At 40.5% G+C, this 18619-nt stretch overlaps 1 long non-coding RNA gene across 2 annotated transcripts in view; it reads right to left on the bottom strand.

Moving 5' to 3' along the window:
• Window positions 1-8450, bottom strand: part of LOC134340918 (uncharacterized) — a 43179-nt gene extending 34729 nt beyond the window's left edge. For both annotated transcript variants that reach the window (XR_010016680.1, XR_010016679.1), the window contains exons 1-2: window positions 8328-8450; window positions 6132-6177 (exon numbers count right to left, since the gene is read on the bottom strand). This is a non-coding gene — a long non-coding RNA (uncharacterized LOC134340918). The remainder of the gene's footprint in view (window positions 1-6131; window positions 6178-8327) is intronic.
• Window positions 8451-18619: the final 10169 nt, after the last annotated feature.

Here is an 18619-nt window from a genome sequence, read left to right as displayed (position 1 = left end):
CACCACTGTTTATTTAATAATAAAGTGTTGCAATTTGTTATAAAATATTAAATACCTATTGAGTCTATTAACATTTAAAGTTGACAGATGTGGTAAGCAGCTCATGCAAAATACATGTTGTAAGTGGGTAAAATAAAAGCTAGCTGATTTAAAATTTTAGGACACATTTTAATTAATAAGTAGCACTTTTGTATGATATTGACACTGTTACAGACTATTCTTCGCCATTCTCCATGTGATGTGGTCCCAACTTAATTTGTAAGTGTTAAACATAGGTAATTGGTTGTCCTCAAAATGTCCATTTACGCCAGCAGTGGAGGATGAGTGTGGTGTTCAACACTTTACATCATTAAGTGATTAACTGATGGTGGAAGTCATCACCTGCACTAAGGTGGGTCATGCACAGAAGTGTCTGGGGCAAATTCCTCAATCAACATAGTCTGACTGGAAAATAATTTCTAACCTCGATAACATTGCTTTTATAGACAAAGCCCACATTAAAAAAATAATTTCTAAACGCATCCAATTTCTATGCTAGCATCCATTTGTAAATTTATGTGTAAAGTCTGGGAACTACTAATTTATGCCTGAGACAAATTAATTTTCTAGAGATTTTCACTACAGCAAGTTCACTACTTGGCTGTTGTGGATACTCTTCATCGCCTAATGTTTGATTATGACTACGTAATTTCTCTCGGCTTGCCTGTTTAATCTCCTTTTGGAACATACGCATCTGGAGTGATCCAGTCATTCAGAGCTGTCTCCTCCAATGTCCCATACTTCTTCAATTATCATCTTCCTTTTTAACATACAATATATTTTAAATGTTCAAGGTGCCTTCATTTTACTGACATTTTCCTGATGTCAGCCCACCCTTATGGAGTTACAGTGTAGGCACTCCATGATTCCTTTGATATTGTCAAAATTTGAACATCCGAGTACAGTTTACTAATGCTCTTTCTCACACACAAACTAGCAATGCAGAGTACAAGGATGGGCAATGAAATGTCATCAAAGCCTAACACTGTATCTGCTCATGCCTATTTTTAATTCTTGAGATTTCAGAGACCTCATCACTGCTGTTGCTTCATACTTCACACTTCACTGTCATTTAACACAGCTCACTGCAGAGCAACATGCAGTAACCTCTGTCCCTCTTTAGAGGTCTTCAGCTTACGGTGTCAAAGAGTTATACAGCCATTCAGTCCAATTGGTCCATGCCAACCAAAGTGTCCCATCCAAGCTTGATCCACTTGTCAGTATTTGAATCATAACATTCTAAACATTCAGAACCTTTTTTAAACCTGTCTACCTGTCCAATGTCTTTTAAACATCGTTATTTTACCCGCGTCGATTGGCAGCTCATTCCACACAGATACTATCCTTTGTATAAAAAGGTTGTCCCTCAGGTCTTGAGAGGAAATCTTTTCTCTCTCGCCTTAAACCTATGCCCTCATTCTTTATTATTCTGTCTTTGGAGAAAGACTGAGACAATTTATCCTCTCTGTGCCCCTTATAATTTTCTAAAAGATCCTCTCAGTCTCCTACACTCCAAGGAGTAAAGTCCTCACCTGTAAAGTCCTCGCCCTTGAGTCCTGACAACAACCTTGTGAATCTTCACTGCACTGTTTCCAGTTTAATAACATCTTTCCTATTACAGGGTTAGTAACACTGAACACAAAACTCTAAGTGTAGCCTCATCAGTGTCCTGTACAGCCATACCATGAGCTCCCAATGTTTATATTCTGAAGGCCTGACTTATGAAGGCCAATATGCCTAAAACCTTATTCACCACCCTGTCTACTCCAAGATCCCTCTATTCTATAACACTTCCTAAGGCCCTGCCATTTGCTGTGAAAGTCCTACCTGCAACATCTCGCATTTATCTGAATTAAACTCTGCCTGATAATTGCCCCAGTGCCAAAGCAAACGCAAATTCTTAATTCATGGGTGATGCTACAATGAAGATGATTCAAAATCTTGCCCTGGATCCATTTGGCATACCTCTTCAATAAGTTTCTTCAAGAAGGACATACAACAATGGTATGGAATTACCCAGGACACAGGACCCAGTGGGAGCAGCTCCGGATGAGATGTCCCTTTGTACCACATGATTCTGTTTGGAAGCCATCTTAACTTTGCTTTCAACATATTATTGACCATTTTCAGGATTTGTTGCTGAGGTTCCAATTTGGTATCAGTAGCATTCGCAATACCAAAAGAGGGTAAACTTTAATTTCTAACGTCATTTTCTATACCAAACTCGTATATAGTGTTAATTTTTCTTTAAAAATGTTCTATGCTGCCTTGCACAATACATTATAAAGGAAAACCCACTTACGATATAATCAGGGTGATTTTCTGATCATGACACATGCTGAAGAAGAAACATTCTCAAATACTCACAGAGACAGGAAAGTTATTACATGTGTAAAGCTTGAGACTAAACAGAAACAAGCATGTTCTGCAATAATGCAAAATGGTTTATCTTGGCTTATGGACATTGTTTGCATCCTGTAAAAAAAAGGAATAAGAGATTGTAAAGGTTCCTAAACCTGAGGATGCATGTGAACTGAGACCATTCAAAGTACATTTATTATCAAAGTATTTATACAGTATACAACCCTGAAATTTATCTTCTCCACAGACAGCCATGAAAGAAAGAAACACCATAGAACCTGTTCAATGAAAAAATATCAATTCCCCCCACGTGCAAAAAGCAAATCACGCAAATGGCAACATGAACAACAACCCCCCACCCCCCGCGCTAAAAAAACAAATTGTGCAAATGGCAACCAGTGAGATCACAGAAAATGAAACACAAAATCAGAAGAGTCCATATTCAGTTCAAATCAGTGTTCATTATCTACAGGCTGCCTCCATTCAAAGTCGCCCAAAGTAGCAACAGGAAAAGGAGTGACCAGGAACAACAGTCCAATCCACAAACTGCAGATTTCGAACTTCAGTACCAGCCTCCAACAGCACCGAGGGGGAGAGAGAGACCATTCAAACGCAGGGGCCTTCCGCACTCGCATCGTTATTTTCAATTGTCCTTGATGCTGTAATTGGTGAGATCAGCGAGAAATGGAGTCAATCATGGGCTCGCACCCCATTTCTAAGCTTCTTGGCCTCGAGACTGCATCCTTTGCTAGAAGCCTCACTGAATACCCTCAGAGACAGGAAAGCATCAGAACGGCCAATCAGCCCAAAAACACACCGTCAAACTGTAGGTCACAACAGCAGCAGAACCACATTTAAGAGAAAAAGAAGATGTAAAACAAGTGAAAGAAACAGCTTTGTGGACCATCTGGAGAATGTTGCCTGTGATATTGTCTGCTGGTGCCATCTTCTTCCGGATATACATCCGGAAGATAATTCTTGGGAATGGCACAAAATTATGCATAATTTCTACCTAATTTGGTAACAGGGTTTTTTAATCCTGCCTCACTCAGTAAAGAAACATGCCAAGTGGACCTGGGGCAAAAGAACAGTCACATGCTTAGATCAGTGTGAGATATAATTTATCATCTTCATTATAGCATTACCTGTGAATTAAAATTAGGCATTGGCTCTGGCACCAGAACAGCTACCAGAAGGCTTACGTTTGGGGCCACGAAACAGCATTTCCACCTGGCAATTTGTTAAACAGTGATGCCTGAACAGAAAACAATGCTCTTGTCATCATACTTAATATTAAAGAGTTCCATCAGTTCTTTCCAAAAAGGTTTTGCGTATTGTGGTAAACCATATATATATGTTGTGACTGGGTTAACTGTCTGGACACGCCCCTGTGCTGACTGCCCCTGTGGCTCCTCCCACAGATCCTGTATAAAGGTGTTTCGCCTTGCCCCTCCCCCTCAGTCCGGGGGCAGACACTCACCATGGAGGTCATGGAGGTCGTATTGTACAGCGAATAAAAGCCTTTCAGTATTTTACCAAACCTGTCTTTTGGAGTTATTGAAGGTGCTTCACATATCACAACATCACAAACCTTTAACTGGGCTTCAGCATTGCAAAGGCAATCATAAACAACTCTGCCGTCTCAGTGAAATTAGAGAGAATACAAGAATTCAAAATAGAATGCTGTCACGCATGCATTGCCCAGACTACCCATGAGAACTTGAACATAGATGTAAAACTTTCATTCATATTCCAACTCAATTGAATGCTGATTTTGTGGTGAAGTCTTCAAATATTGCAGGCTAACCATAAACGTGTCTATTTGTGAATTGTGTACCCAATTACTGTTTTAGAGGGTGGTTCAAGCTGGAAAAAATGCACAATTGAATATCCAAGATAATCATAGTTCTGTCAAAATAAGTAGTCGTGTGGTCAAGGGTATTTAAAATACACACACATGTGGTAACACCTGCAATTTTAAAGCAAAGATATTGATTATGTTACACACCAAACACATTGTTATACAAGCAATGAAGGCAATTGCTTGCATATTGTATACTTGCCAGGTTTGGATCAAGATCTGAAGGTGCTGTTTAGTCAATGTTCAATTTGTCAATTGTGCATGTTATCAAACACTTCTGAAAACTGATTTCAAGTGTAGACATGGCTGAAGAATTTTTAAAAATAATAGTATATAAATCTGTTTTGTGAAAAGAGATATGACCATTTTCTAGAGCATACAAATATTCGAAGCAATTAGAAGTTAAGCCAATGAGAACTTATACCACCGAAGAACACACAGGAGATTAGTGTGCAAACTTAAAGCACACGGTATTGGGGGTAAGGTATTGGTGTGGGTGGAGAATTGGTTAGCAGACAGGAAGCAAAGAGTGGGAATAAACGGGACCTTTTCAGAATGGCAGGCGGTGACTAGTGGGGTACCGCAAGGCTCAGTGCTGGGACCCCAGTTGTTTACAATATATATTAATGACTTGGATGAGGGAATTAAATGCAGCATCTCCAAGTTTGCGGATGACACGAAGCTGGGCGGCAGTGTTAGCAGTGAGGAGGATGCTAAGAGGATGCAGGGTGACTTGGATATGTTGGGTGAGTGGGCAAACTCATGGCAGATGCAATTTAATGTGGATAAATGTGAAGTTATCCACTTTGGTGGCAAAAATAGGAAAACAGATTATTATCTGAATGGTGGCCGATTAGGAAAAGGGGAGGTGCAACGAGACCTGGGTGTCATTATACACCAGTCATTGAAAGTGGGCATGCAGGTACAGCAGGCGGTGAAAAAGGCGAATGGTATGCTGGCATTTATAGCGAGAGGATTCGAGTACAGGAGCAGGGAGGTACTACTGCAGTTGTACAAGGCCTTGGTGAGACCACACCTGGAGTATTGTGTGCAGTTTTGGTCCCCTAATCTGAGGAAAGACATCTTTGCCATAGAGGGAGTACAAAGAAGGTTCACCAAATTGATTCCTGGGATGGCAGGACTTTCATATGAAGAAAGACTGGATGAACTGGGCTTGTACTCGTTGGAATTTAGAAGATTGAGGGGGGATCTGATTGAAACGTATAAGATCCTAAAGGGATTGGACAGGCTAGATGCAGGAAGATTGTTCCCGATGTTGGGGAAGTCCAGAACGAGGGGTCACAGTTTGAGGATAGACGGGAAGCCTTTTAGGACCGAGATTAGGAAAAACTTCTTCACACAGAGAGTGGTGAATCTGTGGAATTCTCTGCCACAGCAAACTGTTGAGGCCAGTTCATTGGCTATGTTTAAGAGGGAGTTAGATATGGCCCTTATGGCTACAGGGGTCAAGGGGTATGGAGGGAAGGCTGGGGCGGGGTTCTGAGTTGGATGATCAGCCGTGATCATAATAAATGGCGGTGCAGGCTCGAAGGGCCGAATGGCCTACTACTGCACCTATTTTCTATGTTTCTATGTTTCTATGTTTCTATATCTCTTTATGAACCGTTTTCTCTGAGCTCCAAGGAGCAGTACTTACCACATGATGTGTTCCATTTTGTGTGCATTGCTTAACTGTTTATTTGATTTGATTTTATGGTTCAGTTTGGAATGTGATGCCAACTCATAATTCAGATGACATGAGTGATCATGCTTAATTTCATTGCAGTAAATTACCAGAGAAAACAATTAGTGACAAGCATAAATTAAATAATTTTTTTTCACCAATTTTAACTTTTAGTACATTGATTACCTTGTTTATTGAAGTGATGACTTGACCTTTCCGTTTATTTGGCAGGCTGGAAGTCAAATTGGAAAATTAATTTGATCAAAAGAGTTGCACCTACAGTAATCCTGATGAAAGTAAAGTTACAACATCACTGCCAATAATGAGATTGACAAACAAGAAATGTTGGATTTCTAGTTGAGGTTTTTAGATGAGTAATTGTATCAGTCATATGGCTTTATGATAAGGTTTTGCTGGATTCAGATGAATCATCATAGTTAAAAGAAATTAATGCAGATTCCAGTACAGAAGGAGTCTGCAGTCTGAATAAATGGCTTTCAGCTGTGAACTGTACTTAGTTCAAGTTTTGTTTCACTGCTGCTATTCATAGCAAGAATAACGTATCTTCAAAAGACCATAAGACATTGGAGCACAATCGGGCCATTCAGCTGAATCCAGTCTTCCAGTCCATCATGGCTGCTTTATTATTCCTCTTAATCCTCTTCTCCTGTCTTCTCTCCATAATCTTTGACACACTTGCTAATCAAGAACCTATCAACCTTCGCTTTAAATACATTCATTGGCTTGGCCTTCACAGCCATCAGCACCCTCTGGCTAAAGTAATTCCTCCTCTTCTCTGTTCTAAAGGGACATGCTTCCTATGCCTTCTGGTCCTAGACTCACCCAATATTGGAAATGCTCTCTCCGTGCCCACTCTACCTAAGCCAATATTGAATAGGTTTCAATGAGATCCACTACCACGACCCCTGCCCCACACCATTCTTCTAAACTGCAGTGAGTACAGGCCCACAACCATCCAATGGTCCTCTTTGCTGGGAATTCATTAATCTTTCATTTCCAGGATCATTCGCATGAATCTCCTCTTGACTTTCTCCAATGCCAGCACATCCTGACTTAGGTACGAGGCTAAGACTCTTATATAGGCATGTGGATGAAAGAAAAATGGAGGGCTATAGAGGAGAGGAGGTTAGATAATATTGGAGTAAGTTAAAAGGTCAGCACAATATCATGGGCTGAAGGACCTGTACTATGCTGTACTGTTCTATGTTCTATGTCTGCACAGTTGCAATAAAAAGCGTATATACTGCAGTATCACAGACACTTAGCATTAGAGGCACAACATTCACAAGAAAAAAACATAAAATGTACAAAATTATACAAGAGAGAACACAATTTCAGCAAAAAGTCAGTCCATTGTATTGCAAAGTTGTTGCAGTGTCACTATACAGAGGAAATGATTAGGGTTGTGTGGTTTGGTCCAAGAACCAAATGTTTGAGTTGAATTAGTTGTTCTTGACTCTGGTGATGAAGGATTTCAGGCTTCTTTACCTCCTACCCGGTGGTATCTCTGAGTAGATCACGTGGCCTGGATGATCCTAAGCAGTATAAAACATTTAGCAGCATAGGTAACAGCTGCTTTCTTGTCACTAGTCTCCCTAAGCCAAAGCTCTTGGAGGCCTGGAAGAGTGCGGAGCAGAAGCACTTGCAGGCCATTCAGCATCCTCATACCTACTACACCATTCAGTAAAATCGCGTTCAGCTGATCTTGTTCTGCTTTCTTGCACGCACAAATTGCACATCCCTTCGGAACTAAGTCTATCAATCTCTATCCTGAACATCCTCAACCACTAAGTCTTTACAGCCTACTTGGGCAGGCAATTCAAAAAATATACTGTCCTCTGGTTGAAGATTTTATTACTCGCTTAACTGTTTCCTGAATGTCCAGCAGCATATTTTGAGGATGTGACTCCGAGCTCTAGAAGTTCCAACCAGGGGAACATCAATTTGACAATAGATAAGTTGGCACCTCCATGTCTACTCTTCCAAAAACTTATACTGTTTAAGCCTAATCTCAGAACGGTAACCATAATTGTCCTAAAATTCCATCTGCTTTTTCTTTCCAGGAAAGAAATTTACTGTGCTTATCAACCTGTTTTATTTGTGACTTCAGACTCACCAATGCTGTCTCAGTTCAGGGACAATAATTGCTGGAATGGCTGGTGATTTCTGCATCTTGTGAAGAAGTCACCAGAACAACTTCGGCTAGCTGTCCAATCAACCTTATAAAGTGAAAGGGGTGCTCCCAATTTTAATCCATTTAAATCTTAGATTAATGTTTGTCAAACTGCAGTTAATCTAACTCTTTAATATCCTTTCTCGGTTAAGGAGCATAGTTTTATATTTGTTTCCGATAGTAAATACCTTGAATGCTTTGAACCATAAAATATAGTTCAACTTGAGTCGACGTTTTCTGCTGTTTCCTCCTGTTTTGCCATGATGAGATATTCTGTTCACTGAGCATGTCAGTGAGTGAGAATGCCTTTAAGGGGAGAGTAAAATTAAAGCTAGAATCAAATCCTGCACTAGTATGCTTGTGGCCACAGCGCCATTTACTAACATCTGTACACTCTTAGAGCAGTCAATCATCTCAACACATACTTACTGAAATGATTGATATCTTGCATTACTATGCAACATAAACCACAGCAACCAATGAACAAAATAAGACAAGTAGCTTTGATCAAATGACGAAATCTAGATTAATAGCCGCCTGAAACTGTGTTGCAGCCAGCAGCACACATTCCATTTTTAAAAATTTGTACCACGCAGATTGCATTGTAATGCATTGCAGCAATGGATTAGAAAGTCTGAGTGGCATCATAAACATTTGAGAGTAAAAATTAAGTGTTTGCAAATATAATCTAGAGACCCTGAGATATATTATCACATTGCACTGAATGTGTCATTCTATGTATGCACAGAAACTTTGATTTATTGATGGTTGTGCATTACAAAAGATGTTGATAGTATTTGTTTTTGTCTACAAATGCTATATTTTCTTTAGCTGGCACTTGTAAGAATATACTCCACATCTCGGTCTCATTTAACTCTGTATCAGTGATTCTACGTAGAATCGTTCAGCTTGAGCAAGTTTGTCTCTTGTCAGCAAATTTTTGCCAAACATATTTATCCTTCATTCCATGCATGCCAACAAAAATGCCTACAATTAATTAAATGAAAAAATATATAATAAAGTTATTTTTATAAATGGATTTCAGAAGACAGAATTTAGAGTGGTTTAGGGATTTTTACTGACAACTTGAATTCCACTATCAACTAATATATAATGACTCGGAATTTAATATTAGCCTGATCTTTGTTTCCAGTCCAATAGATCATCTCCTATCTACATGTTGCATATTCATGCTGTCAAGCTGAAAAATGCAGAAGAGTTTTCCTTAGTCTATTGCCATTGCTTCTGAGCCAAGATAATAATTGATTTGGTAGTTATGCTGAATTGTTCTTTTAGTAATAGTCTTCCATTGAAATTTGGAGTATTTTTGACTGATGACATATAAAGAATCAAATGCTTCCTTCTTTTGTGTGGATATTAATCAAAATATGTGTTAAGAGCTACCGACATGGAACACTATCAATTCAACTGAAAAAGTATTTGTTTTCATGGGAAGTAATTTCTGGTATTGACAGCTGATGCTGAATATGTAAAGGTGGAGGATCAATTCATGGAGAGTTTTGGACTTTGTATTTCCAATTCTGAGGTACAAAATGAATGCAGCCTAAGAAACTGACTGGATGTCTTCAGGATGAAGAGATCCCTTTCAACCTCAGTTCTTTCTCCTAAACTATATTTGCTGATGCTCTGATATTGAAAGCTTTCATTACCTAGAACAACTTGCGAAATTTAGTCAACTTCCTTCATTATCCTTTGAATCCTTTCAATATATTTTTTGGTTCCTGGATATTTTATGTTCAAAGGAATGAAACTGTCAATTCTGAACAAAACTTTCTGTGTTGGCTTTATCAGAGCTAATCATGAAATGCAATCTAAAAATAGTGAGTATGGATATCATTACAGAATTACTGATTTTGAAACATACCTGCACACCAATGTCATTCATGAAACCAATGGCGTTCATGAAACTGGGAAATTGGTAGAAAGTATGTGCAGGTGAAGTCAATGGAATCTTGAACTATTAGTACACCTACAGATCTTGTAAACCCATGTTTTTGTTCTGTCTTCTTGAATATGGAAAGAGGGAGTAAGATGAAGCTGCTTCTTTCGACACAGAGACACTCAGTGGAACCAACCCCTTCCATCCTGTCTTGATGGGCTAGTAACCTCTGACTTAGTGCATATGCTACTGGGCCACAGTGAGTAAATCACTAACCAGCCACAAGATTTTGAACAAAGTCATTAATTTCAAATTCATTCTACTGTTGCTTGTTGTTGTTGTGTTTCTACCCAATTATGACATAATGATGTGTGTAGCTTTTGACGATTTTATGACCTGGGTTGATTTATTTTTATACTCAATACTGGTACCATGAGATTTTATACAGTACTGTACAAAATTCTTAGGCAGCCTAGATTTTTATATGGTTTCAGATGGTATGGCCTCCGCAGAGCACTGATCTCAACATCATTGAGGCTGACTGGGATTACTTGAACAGACAGAAGAAAGCAAGACAGCCAAAGTCTACAGATAAACTGTGACCTGCCCTGTCTCATTCCCTGACAGGAGATCTAGTAACTCTCTCTAATTGGGATTTCTATGTACTAATTAAGAAAACTTCCCTGAATACATTTGGCAAACTCTTTCCCATCCAGCCCTTCTACAATAATGGAGCCCCAGGCAATGTGTGGAAATTTAAAATCACCTACTATCACAACCTTATGATTTGTGCAGTGGTCTGCGATCTCTCTACAAACATGCTCCTCTGAACCTTGCAGACTATTGGGTGGTCGATGATATAATTCCATTAACATGGTCATAACTTGCTTATTACTCAGTTCTACCCATAAAGCCTCACTAGACGAGCTTTCCAGTATGTCCTGACTGAACATTTCGGTGATATTTTCCCTGACTAGTAATGCCATCCCTTCCCCTTTAATCCCTCCTGCTCTATCATGTCTAAAACAATCAGAATCAGAATCAGGTTTATTATCACCGGCATGTGTCGTGAAATTTGTTAACTTAGCAGCAGTACATGATAATATAGAAAGAAGAAAAAAGTAAATCAATTACAGTAAGTATATAATGTATATTAAATAGTTGTATTAAAATAGTGCAAAACCAAAATAATATTTAAAAAATGAAATAAAAAGCAATGGAACCTGATTTGCCAATCCTGCCCCTCCTGCGACCAAGTCTCACTAATAGCTACAATGTCATAATTCCACATGCTGATCCATGCCCTAAGCTCATCTGCCTTTCCTACAATACTCCTTGAATTGAAATATACACAGCTCAGAACATTCGTCCCACCATGTTCAACTTTTCTATTCATGACTTTATCTGTAGGCTTAACAACATCTTTCTCAACAACCACTCCAATATCTGTTCTGGTGCCCATACATCTGCAGCTCAAGTTTAACCACCCCACCCCCATTCCCTGGAAGAGAGCCCAATTATCTAAAAATCTGAGGACCTCCCTCTTACAGCAACTCCTTAGCCAAATGTTAAACTGTATGATCTTCCTGTTTCTGGCCTCACTAGCATGTGACATGGGTAGCAATCCTGAGAGCACAAGCCTGGAGATTCTCTCCTTTAATTTAGCACCTGAACTCACTTTGCAGGACCTCATCACCCAGCCTACCCATATCATTGGATCTTACGTGTACCATGACCTGTGGCTGCTCTCCCTCCCTCTTAAGAATGCTGTGGGCCATCTGAGATGTTCCTGACCCTGGCACCCAGGAGGCAAGATACCATCTGAGAATCTCGTTCTTGTTCACAGAACCTCCATACTGTTCTTGACTTCCAAAGAAACTTCTGGACAATATTATCTCCAGATCCAACATAATGTCCTGTTCCTGCCTGCTCGAACACGGAAGGAAACAATGAGATGAGCTGTTACTTTTTACAGAGACTCTCAGTGTGATATCCCAGGTGATGTAGAAATGTTTGTCCCTCCAACAGCAGCAAACAGATGTATATAATTTCCAAGTCATGGTCACCATGATGGCCACAGGTAGTGTGGTCATTGCAAAGCTCTGTGATGAGGTTTAAGGCTGCATTTGTTGACAGATTTAGGTCATGGCCACCTTAATTAGGCATAGATCTGTCGGACGCCTGGCTGTTGCTGAACCATTCGGAAGAGGATTGCACTCTTGGCACCTTTGATATTTTGGACTCCTTCTTCTTCTCCTCCTCCTCTTGCACTTATTCTTGTTGGACTGGGGACAAAGTTGACATTTTTCTTGTAGTTTAACTTTCTTTTTATTTGCTTATCTGTTTGTATAATCACATAGTTCTCTGTAAATATTCAATGGTTTTTTTGTAATTTGTAGTACAGCTGATTATGTATTTTTGTAGCAGCTTTGCCTGCAGCCTGTATCATAGCAGAACTCGAACTGTTTTATAGGTTTTTACTTTCAAGGAAATTTCTTTATCTCTCCAGTTTGAGCTAGTTTTCAGTATAAGTTAACCATCTGGTATGATGGTTGTGGGTGGGGGCACTGCACAGGATCGAAGTAAGCTGAGGATGTTGTAAACTCAATCAGCTTCATCACGGGCACTAGCATCCCCAACACTCAGGAAATCTTTAAGGAGTGACATCTCAAAAAGGCGGCATCCATCATTAAGGACCCCCATCACCCAGGACATGCCCTTTTCTCATTGCTACCATCAGGGAGGAGGTACAAGAGCCTGAAGGCACACACTCAATAATTCAGGAAGATTCAGGAATAGCTTCTTGCCCTCTGAAATCAGATGTCTGAATGGACCTCAGATGTTCATGAACGAACCCATGAACACAACCTCACTACTTATTTGCAACACACGCAAAATGCTGGAGGAGCTCAGCAGGCCAGGCAGCATCTATAGATAAATGTACAGTCGATATTTCAGGCCAAAGCCCTTCGGTAAGACAGTCCTGAAACGTCCACTGTACTGAAACGTCAACTGTACTTTTTTCTATAGATGCTGCCTGGCCTCCTGAGTTCCTCCAGCATTTTGTGTCTGTTGCTTGGATTTCCAGCATCTTTTGTTAGTGATTGGCTCACTACTTAGTTTTTCTTTTTCTCTTTTAGTACTACTTATTTAATTTTAAATGTATAATATATAGTAATTTATAGTTTTATTATTATGTATTGCAATGTACTGTTGCTGCATAACAAGAAATTTCATGACGAATGTAAGTGATATTAAACCTGACTCTGATTCTGATGATTTCCTTATTCTTCGCCTTTTCTTTGTCTTCTTCCTTCGGTTCTTTGAGTTAGTTACTGTTATTTCTTTGTTATGAACTCCTAATGAAATGGCTGTAACCACAAGATTTACACTACATTCTTGACTTCCAAAGAACTTTCTGTACAGTATCATCTCCAGATCCAACATTGCGTTCTGTATGGCCGTTCTTCTGTTACCCGCAAATGCACAAGGGCAAACTCTAATTGGATACATTAGTATGGAAGTATTTAATTTTCCCCAAGACAATCTAGAGATGGGAACTGTTCATACATGTAAGATGATACATCCAGAGATGTTGTATGGTTCTCTAGCCAGCCTGATATCACATGATTGGAATTGAATTGGTGAGAAGCTGATGTCTATGCTAATATCGATGTAGGGCAAAATTGAGATAAATCATCATCTCAACACTTCTGGTTGAATCTTGTTGTATATATTTCAGCCAATTCTTGCATAGCTTGGCAGTCCTGCTATTTAAGGCGGGGATGGCTGATGCTTCATCCCTGTCATTTGATTTGCAAGGACATATATTATATTTGCAAGGACATATATTATATTCTATTATATGTAGAATGATTTCCCTCAAGGAACGGTGTAGTTTCTGTTCTCCCATGTGGCAGAGCACACCCTGAGGTGGTGGAAACTTGTTAAAAGGGCCAGCTGTACTTCTACTATACCTTCATAACATACTTCAGAGTGATTACTGGATGGTTAAGGATTATGGATGTGACATGGTTCATGGCTTTAGTCGGAACCAACACATTTATACACAACAGATAGATATTGAGATCCAGGGAATGTTAAAGACCTGACCGATGGCATTGCAAGTGACGATTCTGCCTGAAATGTTCTGGAGGAGCTCTGCAGTACTTGGCTGAGTGATGACAAACATTTGTGATGCTGTAACGGAAACAGAATGCTGAAAGAACTCAGCCAGTCCAGCAGCATCTATCTAAGCAAAAGAGGTAGATCAGCATTTTGAGTAAGGATTGAGAGGCGATGGGAGAGATTTCTCATATATATTAAGGAGGGGTGAGGTAGAAGATAGGTGGAGCAGGGTAGGCAGATAGAAACATGTGTAAGGAGTGGATGGGAGTGACCTATATCACCAGTGCTCTCCCCCCATACAAACTCGCCTGTCCATTTAGTTTTCTTCTCCCTATGTTGGTCAGCACCCACCTCCCCCAAGCATACCACTTGTACTGCTATATATGGCAGTCTTTCCTGTTTCCTGTCGGTCCAGTTCTGATTTGGTGTCTTGACCTGAAGCATTGACTTCTCCTTTTGCTTTAACAGATGATGTTTGACTCATTGAGTCCTCCCAGTGTCTTGCTTTTGTCCTAGATTCCAGCCTCTGCAATCCCCTTTGCCTTTGTCTTTGTGAAGGCAGTACAGTGAGAAAAAGCTCTCTGGATGCGAAGATGTCTATCAGCAGCCAGAACTAAATACCCAACATATTACTGGGACACTGACCTCCAAAAATGATAGTGTTGGCATGAAATCCTGCTCATTGACATAATAATCGCCTGGTTCTGTATACAGGTAATAGATGTTTGGTCTGTATCTCCTGAATCCTCCAGGAACTTGACATCCATTGTGTTTCTACTTGAATGAATAAGCTCACCTCATTTTTTTTGCACAATAAGCATCTTCATCCACTCCAAAGAGTGAATGTTTCAAAGCCCAATGCTGGCTTCACAGTGTTTAATGACATTTTGTAATGAGATATGCAATTTTTAAACATGATCAATCTAAAGCCAGCAGTCGTATTTTGATTAGTCTGGTGGATTAATAATGTAGGGTGATTTGCTATAATATTTGTACTGATGACTGCAGTACTTCCAATGTGCATTACACTGTTTGCTTTCCTATGGTTCATTACCCTACATCATTGCATTAATAAGGTTACTCCTCAACATTTACTATTCTTCATCAAAGTTCTCTTTAAATCCCAAAATTCTGTCCTGTCATGATAAGCAACCTCAGTTTACTACACATGGTAATAAGAATCCAGACTCTGTGATAAGCAGTCTTCTTGAATAAAACTACATGAATAATAAAGGCAGGTAAGAAAAACACCTTTAGGCTATGGCTGCATTGTGGAGTGGGTGCTCCAATAGGGTCACATTAGAAACAGCTCGATTGGTAACATCAAATACCCTGGTCATGTCAGCTGACCAGCTAAGCAGTTGATTAGGTGCCTTGTTAAGGCATCGATAATCACCACATGGACAGCAACCACCATCGGACTTAGGGGCGAAGCCCAGGGGCTATTCGACCAGCATACAATTCCAAGTCTTTCCATGTTGGGAACTGAGACTTCGCAGTTGCCAGCTTTATGGGTCCAGTCTACACGCACAGGCGTAGAGCGCTGGGCCAGTTGTGGGAATGTGGTGCTCGACCACATGTTTAGTGACTGTCATGGAGAATATAGGCTGGGTGAGGTTCTGGGAATTCACCCAGCAGTTGAGCAGACTCATATGTGGTGCGTGCGCTTGACAGAGTCGTTGTGGGGAACTTACTGGGGAGCTTACTGGGGAGCAGAATAATGAACCAAAGTCCTTGACGTCCAGAAACTGGCAGTTCTTAAGATCGACTAACAGTCTTTGGGCACATAGGTAATCTGCATCAAGCAGATGTCTAACCACTTTAACCCGAACAAAGTATCATGTGTAATGTTGCTCACTGAAGCAGAGTGTCACCCATCGTGTCCCGTAGGTCTGGATCCGGCTGCCGTTGACTGCCTCCAGCGAGGTTTCATCACTCTTTGCCTTCTGATCAACAGACGATGCTGGCAGCACCCATGTCACACAGGAAACGTTGACCTGAAAGGGTGTCTGTGATGATCAGTAGACGATCCTGAGAGCTGGAATCCACAGTAATCACAGATCTCTGATGTCCTGATGCACTAGCACTGTCGAAGCTGCAAGGCGGTTGGCACTTCCTAGCATTCCTGTCAAAGTGAGCGTGGGTAAAAGCACAGCCCCCGCATCGTCTGCTTTGCAGCCACAGGCGTCCTTATGTAGAGGGCCTTGCTCACCAGGCTTATTGAGGTAGAGAAACGAGGAGGAATGATGCATCACTGCCTGGCTGAGTGTAGATTGTCAGCTATTTTAGCAAGCTCCCTATAGTCCTTATATATATATTATACATAGTCCTGTAGTGCATTAGTGAGGGCTACGCAAACTTGATCAGGAATTTGACATATGAAGCATTCTTTAAAAATAAAACAAGGATGTTGATTTCCCAGGAGAGGTGGCATATGGTCTACAAGTTCTGAAGGCCTAGCATTGCCGAGACCATGCTCAGACTTCAATAGTCCAAAAGACTGTAAAAAATGAGTTTTCAGCAATTTGTATTTACTATGTTCAGGCAAGTGCCGAAGCAAACTCACCACTCTTGCCACTGCGGAATTACCGAGCAACACTACCACATAGTAAAATTTGGTGTCATTAGCAGTGATTTCTCACTAGAGCAAACTGGGCATCTGCTTGTACAAACCACATGACTGCATTTTGCTCCCAAAACTCCAGAAGTTTCAAAGTGACAGCATTGGCCAACATGTTCAATAACTCCAGGGAATCGTAGAGCATTGAGGTCATCGATGTAGATTATCACAAATAAAATGAAATGAGATGTTTATGTTTAATGAAAGCATAACACATTTTATTGAACTCCAAAACCTACACAACAAAAGCGCACTTTTACGTAATGACTTCATCATGTCAGACCAGCTTCTTAAAAACGAAACCCCAATTCAGTGTTAATGGTTGTGAATTATGTACATTTCCACCAATTATGTTAACCTACAACCCCGTGATCAGTATGTCCTGGGATGACGTTCCAGAGTTGGAGGCCCGATGTCTGGGAAGTCTAAGATTCCGGGGCCAAGGACTGTCGGAAGCCTGGAGGGGGCCTGTCCTGGGGTTGGAGGCCTGCATGTTTGTGTGCGAAAGTGGCTTGTTTTGCTGCTGTTGTCTAGTTTTGTTTTGTTGTTATTGTTGTTGTTCTGCAAGATGTTGTGGGCATGCTACATTGATCTCACTTGCAGCCCTGCCCCTGTCCTTGGGTGTGTAGGTCAGTAATGTAAAGAATGCTTTTTCACTGTAGCTTCAATGTACGTGTGATAAATAAATCCGAATCCGAAGCTGAGCTCATAAAGGATTTAAAAAAGGGGGGAAATTGCAGAAAATCTGAAACTAAAACAGAAAATGTGGCCTATCCGAGAAAAAAGTTTCAGGGGTCTGATCTTGTTTTCACTGTTAGTTGTCAGCCATTGCTTATAGACTTGCCTCCAACTCACGGGTTGTGAGTTCAAGTCCAGAGAGAAAATAGAGACTGACCATTTTCAGCACAGAGCTTGGCCCTTTGGTCCGCCATGTACTTTATACTTATACTTTATTGTCGTCAAACGATTGATACTAGAATGTACAATCATCACAGCGATATTTGATTCTGCGCTTCACACTCCCTGGATTACAAATATTAAGTATTTAAAAATATTAAAAATAGTAAAAATTAGTAAATATTAAAAATTTAAATTATAAATCATAAATAGACAATAGAAAAATGGAAAGTAAGGTAGTGCAAAAAAAAACTGAGAGGGAGGTCCGGAGATTTGGAGGGTACGGCCCAGATCCAGGTCAGGATCCATTCAGCAGTCTTATCACAGTTGGAAAGAAGCTGTTCCCAAATCTGGTCGTACGAGTCTTCAAGCCCCTGAACCTTCTCCCGGAGGGAAGAGGGACAAAAAAGTGTGTGGCTGGGTGGGTTGTGTCCTTGATTATCCCGGCAGCACTGCTCCGACAGCGTGCGCTGTAAAGTGAGTCCAAGGACGAAAGATTGGTTTGTGTGATGTGCTGCGCCATGTTCATGATCTTCTGCAGCTTCTTTCAGTCTTGGACAGGACAACTTCCATATCAGGTTGTGATGCACCCTAGAAGAATGCTTTCTACGGTGCATCTATAAAAATTAGTGAGGGTTTTAGGGGACAGACCAAATTTCTTTAGTTTTCTCAGGAAGTAAAGGTGCTGGTGGGCCTTCTTGGCAGTGAACTCTGCTTGGTTGGACCAAGTCAAGTCATTTGTGATATTGACAATCCCGAGGAACTTAAAGCTTTTGACCTGTTCCACTTGCGCACCATCGATGTAAATTGGGTCATGCAGTCCACTACTCCTTCTGAAGTCAACAACCAATTCCTTCATCTTGCTAACGTTGAGGGATAGATTATTGTCTTCGCACCAGTGCCACCAGGTTCTTAATTTCCTCTCTGTACTCAAA

The sequence above is a fragment of the Mobula hypostoma genome, chromosome X2 (genome assembly GCF_963921235.1).
Source record: "Mobula hypostoma chromosome X2, sMobHyp1.1, whole genome shotgun sequence".
NCBI lineage: Eukaryota > Metazoa > Chordata > Chondrichthyes > Myliobatiformes > Myliobatidae > Mobula > Mobula hypostoma.
The sequence above is the reverse complement of the archived record's forward strand: the minus strand, read 5'-3'. Positions and strand labels throughout refer to the sequence as shown.